Source organism: Miscanthus floridulus, chromosome 8 (genome assembly GCF_019320115.1).
Source record: "Miscanthus floridulus cultivar M001 chromosome 8, ASM1932011v1, whole genome shotgun sequence".
Taxonomy (NCBI): Eukaryota; Viridiplantae; Streptophyta; class Magnoliopsida; order Poales; family Poaceae; genus Miscanthus; species Miscanthus floridulus.
The window spans coordinates 206489975-206496140 of NC_089587.1; positions in this window are offsets into that span (position 1 = coordinate 206489975).

Consider the following 6166-nt stretch of genomic DNA (forward strand, 5'->3'; position numbering starts at 1 on the left):
TATATAGTCTGGGGGTAGGGTTATAGATCTAGAAACTAATCCTAGCCAGTTACAATTGTCATATGTGGCCGGATAAGGATTCCTATTCTAACCGACCAGGATCTTGCTTGATTGCCAAATCTGCCTTGACTCCTTGCGCGGGACTCCGAACAGGTTGGCCGGGCCGCGCGTCGTCTTTTGGTGGACCGGACCCACTGATCTGGCCGGCCCAAGCCTAGCCGTAAGGGTATAGGGGTTAATACCCCTATAGCTAGTCCCCGAGCACCATGTATTATGCTACGACACGCCATTTTAACCTTCTCCGACAAGTAAGGCTTGAGTCCTTGACGTCTCTGACCACCGTTGTCACCGGAGAAGTAGGTTATCCAAAGAATGTATGGTGCTCTTAAGAAAAAAGAAAAAGATTTCCATCCTGTGAAGTGTGCCCACTTGTATTTCTGAAAAGAAATGTAAGTGAATCTTGAAGCGTAGCATCCTTGATCATCAGCGGCGTAGGGGTCGAAAAACAAACACATTCACCGCAAGGTGAAGTGTGCCCACTTAGTCCCCGAGCCTGGTAGTAGGTGACGTAGGCACGTGGTGCTAGGGTCTAAAAAGAATTCCCAGTGTAGTTGAGAACCTAATTGTCATACAGGCAATACGAGATGCACCGGCAGGTGCATCGTACCGATGTAGTCCCCGGGCTTGCTGGTAGGCAAAGTATGAGCCTTGTAGCAAGGTCTAAATAAATGTCTCTCAACTGTATGTGAGTACAAATCACATGTAGCCGAGGAGAATGATCTCCGAGCAGTGGTCGGGACAATTCCCAAGCACGATAGTAATCCTTACAATCAGTCAAAGCATAGGGGTCGATTAAATAAACACATTCGCCGCAAGGTGAAGTGTGCCCACTTAGTCCCCGAGCCTGGTAATAGGTGACGCAGGCACATGGTGCCAGGGTCTAAAAAATAATTTCCACTGAAGTTAAGAATCCAATCGTCGTGCAGGCGATACGAGATGCACCGGCAGGTGCATCGTACCGATGTAGTCCCCGAGCTTGCTGGAAGGCGAAGTATGAGCCTTGTAGCAAGGTCTAAATAAATGTCTCTCAACTGTATGTGAGTACAAATCACATGTAGCCGAGGAGAACAATCTTTGAGTAGTGGTCGGAGCAGTCCCCGAGCACGGCAGTGGTCGGAGTAGTACCCGAGCACGGCAGTGGTCTGGGCAGTCCCCGAGCGTTGTAGTGGTTAGGGCAGTCCTCGAGCACGGCGTGGTCTGGTCCATCCTTGAGCACAAGACATGCAGCGAAAAAACGAACGCCTCTTGTACTATTATTTGGTGTATTTATTTATCTCCTTACTCTGTCAAGTCCAATCTGACACGTCTGGTCAAAAAAGCAGACGGGTATAGCACGTCACACTGTCTTCTTGCTCTTTCTTGCAAACAGTCACTTGGCACCTGTAAGGAGGTGCGTCAGTGTGGGCCCTCTCACACTATCATCGAAGAGGCACGTACACTGGTAACGAAGGGGCGCGTTTATTGGCGTAGATCTCGAGGTTGTGAAAACAACCGTCTACGACGCGTGCGCACGTCTCCCAAGAATCTCGAGCGGACGAAATGACGGAGCTCTTGGTTATTTATAATATAGAACTGGTAAGTTACTTTTTACTGATCCCCATTATCATTCACCGCCACAGCCCTCTTCTTTCTATTGCTGAAACCCTATTCCTCCGAAATCATCACCAATCACCCCTCCACCGCATCCACCCCTTTAGCAAAGACAGATTAATGGCGAAGAGAGACGCCCAGAAGAAAGCTGGAGTCATGGCGAAGGAGTGGTGGAAGTCAAGGAGCAACGAATAGACCATCGAAGACCTCGTCGCCATGGGAGTGCTCCACAACAAAGCACTCGCGGGATGGCGCTCGCCGGAAGGAGAAAGCTACCCTGATCCACAACCAGGTGAGATTGTGGGTTTCGAGGATTTCTTCAAGTGGAGTTTTGGGGTTCCAGTGCACCCTTTCCTTCAGGAGCTCTGTTTGTACTACGAGATTGGGATTTGCAATCTGCATCCCAACTCAATTCTTCTTGTCTCCACCTTCATCCATCTTTGTGAAGCCTATGGTGGCTTCCAGCCCCATTTTGACCTCTTTCGCCATCTATTTTGTCTATGGAAGAAAGGGAGCGGCGGCTCGAAGATAGCCGGAGGCGTATACCTCAATCTACGTGACGGGATGAAGGCCCAGTACTTGCACTGCCCTTGGAACACATCACTGGACGAATGGAACAAGAAGTGGTTCTACATCCGTGAAGAGTCGAACACGATCACCCTGTGCGACGTGGGGTTGATTCCAGAGAAGAAGAAAAGCTGGTCGGAGAAGCCCGAGCACTTGGAACAGATCGCAGAACTGCTCAGGATGATCCCATGGGGGAAGCTGGACGGTCCAAGCGTGGTTGGGAACTTCATTAGCCGAAGGATCCAGCCCTGCCAGAAGAGGGTACATCCTGGCTACGAATACCAGGGGAGCACAGATCCAACGAGGACCAGAAAAGAGGCGCTTGACAAGATCGAAGTCAAGGCCAGGATTGGGGAGCTATTCAACCTAGCCGATCCCAATTATGTCAGGTTAAGCGACATCGAGCACGCCTTCAAGCTGGCCCAACCTCCCCCAAAGGTAAATTATGCTTCCTTGTAGCTGTAGAGTCATGTTGGAACAAAAATTGATTGTGTTGTCGTCTTTATATTTCCCAGAGTAATGGTCATGATAGGGCAGCAGTGTTCGTGTCTCCACCCCCTGGTGTGGATTGGCCACAAGTTGCCGGCCCAACCGCCCAGACTAGTGCCAGGGCCGAAGACATCGACTGGGCCGTACTCGGGGTTGGAGAGGAGGCAACGGCCAGGGCTGCTGGCAAGTGCCCGGCGGCCAACAAATGTCGTCAGGCCATCTTCCCTCTTTCAGATGATGAAACAAAGGATGCGGACATCTTCCGACTCATCCCTCGAAAGAGGAGGAGACAAATGGAGTCGATGGAGCAGGGTGGATCCTCTGTGCCAGCAGGGATCGCATCACCGACCACTGCAACACAGAGGACAAGCGGAGAAGGGGTCGAGCACCAAACCCCAGTGCCGGTACTAGTCGTGGAAAAAGACCCGGTGGAATCCACCGAGCACGTGGAGCAAGCGCGGTCGAAGAGACGCTCCTTCGCCACGTCATTCCGTGCTTCCAAGCTGTAAGTATTTGTAACCTTGATGTAAGCTTACAATTTGTATTGAATACTATTCTAAACTTATCTCTGATATATTAGGTCAGCGTCCACCGAAAATCCCGACCAGCTAGCCGGGTGTGGCATGGCTTCGCCAGCAATGGCGGAAAGAACTGCCCAGCAGCCGGCTGTGGAGGAACCTATAGAAGAAATTCCATCGGAACCTCAACAGACGAGCGGCCAGACGACAGTCCCCGAGCAGCTGGTCGAGAAGAGAGTCGAGCCAAGTACAAGTGCTCCGAGCACTAGCCCTACTGAGGGGGATACTGCGACGCCAAGGGGACCAGACCAAGCTGAGGAGCAGCAGCTGGAGGTGGCACAGAGCACGCTTGCCGATGCCACGGCTCGTGGGAAAGCCATAGTGGTCGCAGAGACTACAAACTCTAGACCAGCACCGCCTCCTGAACAAGAGGCCGAAGAGGACAAAGTAGAAGAGGTCCTAGGCCGTCCCCAAGACAAACGACAACATGTATATGTGTCGCGCTATCAGAACGACGAGTGGGTTATGCATGAGGAAATCCCAGAGGTCGAAGAGACCCTAAAAGTTGAACGAGCGGCAAAATGTCTGGTGACAGAAGTCCAGGTATGTTTGGCTTGACCACTTGATCCTGCTATTTAGTCGAACTGTCTGACTTAGCTTGTTTATGTGCAGGACTTGATGAAGACTGCAAAGTACCGAAAGAGGTGCTTCGACCAGATTGAGGGAATCACGGCAAACAATAGAGAACTGGCGGCTGAGGTGGAATGCTTGCGCCGCCAACTTGAAGCCGCCGACCAGGAGAGGACGGAACAAGATGCAAAAAACCAGAACCTAGTCGTCCAGCTCAGTAACAAAGAGCAGGAAAAAACAAGTAAGTTGTCATTTTATCACAGCATGTCATGACACGTGTTGTTGCATTGTTGGTAGTGACTACTGTAGTGCAGGCTTAGAAGCCGAAGTAACCCGCCTCCAAGAGGAGAATAGCCGTGTGACCACAGAGTGTGGTCGCCTGAAGGAGGACAACGAGAAACTGGCGCGCGACCAGTCTCAACTCCGGGACCGCACAACTAAGATGAAGGAGGAACTGAAAAGTAAGTGTTCTAGACCACCTTGCTCATTCTATTGCCCGCCGTATCTTGTCGTGTCGTTACATTTTGATGTCTTGTACGTTTTGCAGTTTTAAAAGTAAATGCCAAGAAACACCTGGAGGCCATGATGAAAGATCATGACGGCTAGAAGGCACGATGCCTAGAGACCACCGAGGATCGGGATACATGGAAGAACCGGTGCCAGGAGGTGGCAACTAGCATTTTACTCATCCTCGACCTTATCGACCCGGCGCTCACAGAGGAAGTGCCAAGGATGCCACAGCCCGGACTGGTCGAGAGATGCCGAAAGGCATGGGAATGGTTCCAAGAGTTCGTGAAGGAGGCAGGTGAGTACACGGGTGCACATGTGCTAAGCATGGTGCGTGCCCACTACCCCCTGATCGATCTCAAGTGCCTGGAGGCTGGGTACCCGAAGGAGGTAGACCCAGACAAGGCTGAGGAGCTTCGGATGGCCCAGCTGGACCTATCGTTAAAGATAATTGGCGACATTAACCTGTGTGGAGGTGGGACAGCACCTGTACAGGGTATGCCATCGACAAGTCAGCTGGAAACGCCATCAGTTGCAAGCCAACCGACGAAGCATGCGATCTCGACCAGCTAGGCATCGGTGGGGCCATCCTCTTCAGCTCGACCAGCACAAGAGTCCCCGAGACTCGAGTAGAATATCGGAAGCGGCGAGCAGTAGGTGCTGCGCGCCCCGACCAGCCAATGTAATAGGCTTAGAGCTGTAGAAGAAGGACATAGTTGTGTTATTGTAAACTTGGGCCTCTTCAGGCAAGCTTGTAATAACGTAACTGTATATCATCATAAGCTTGTTTGCTTTGTATAAAACGTATTTAAGCTTGAAACTCATTTTGGTGTAACTAAGTGAGAATATGTTAACGTTCTGTTTAGTTGTACCATTTTGCTCGACACGTCATCCCGAAAAGTTTGTGCGGCCCTAGTTTGCCATGTGGTCGGAGTGTGAGGTGTGTGACCTGTGCACACGTAGATGCAGACAAGTCAAACTAGGGGGACCTGCCGATCACCTGTAACATAGAGAGCGGATCCCATGGACGCGTTGGGAGGAATCGGAGACAGGGCCTGCTCCGAAAACCGTAGAAGGAATGGTGGTCGGCCTTTACTGGCTAAGTTAGAATAACCATAAAATTCGAAGTGACGCATTAGAGTGGTCGGAGAAATCATAATAGCTTTATTGAAGTAAATCGAAAGTACAAAAGGAGTATATATCTCAGTGGTTAAGCATAGAAACGTCTAAGCTTGTCGATGTGCCATGAGTTTGGTATGTCCGTACCGTCCAGGTGAGCTAACCTATAAGACGTTGGTCATGTGACTTCCTTGATCATGAAGGGCCCCTCCTATGGGGTTGCAAGTTTGTGGACACCAGCCTGGTTCGTCTTCCACTTTAGGACCAGGTCCCCAACCATGAAAAACCACTCTTTAACGTTCTTGTTGTGGTACCTGCGCAAAACAGCAAGATATTTGGCTGTACGTACACAAGAATCAAGCTGTTTCTCTTCTGCACTATTCACTTCTAGTTCCCGTACTTCATTGACCCTGCCTTCATCGAAGTTCTCTACCCGTGCTGATCTGAAAGCTATATCTGCTGGGAGGACTGCCTCAGCGCCGTAAACCATAAAGTATGGTGAGACGCCGGTGTTACGACTATGCTGAGTTCTGAGGCCCCAGACCACGGCTGGTAACTCTTTGAGCCATCTTTCGGGAGCTTTGTCATTTTCTCTGTACATCCTCTTCTTCAATGCATCCAAGATCATGCCATTTGCCGCTCGACTTGTCCATTAGCTCTAGGGTGCGCCACCGAGACATATTTTA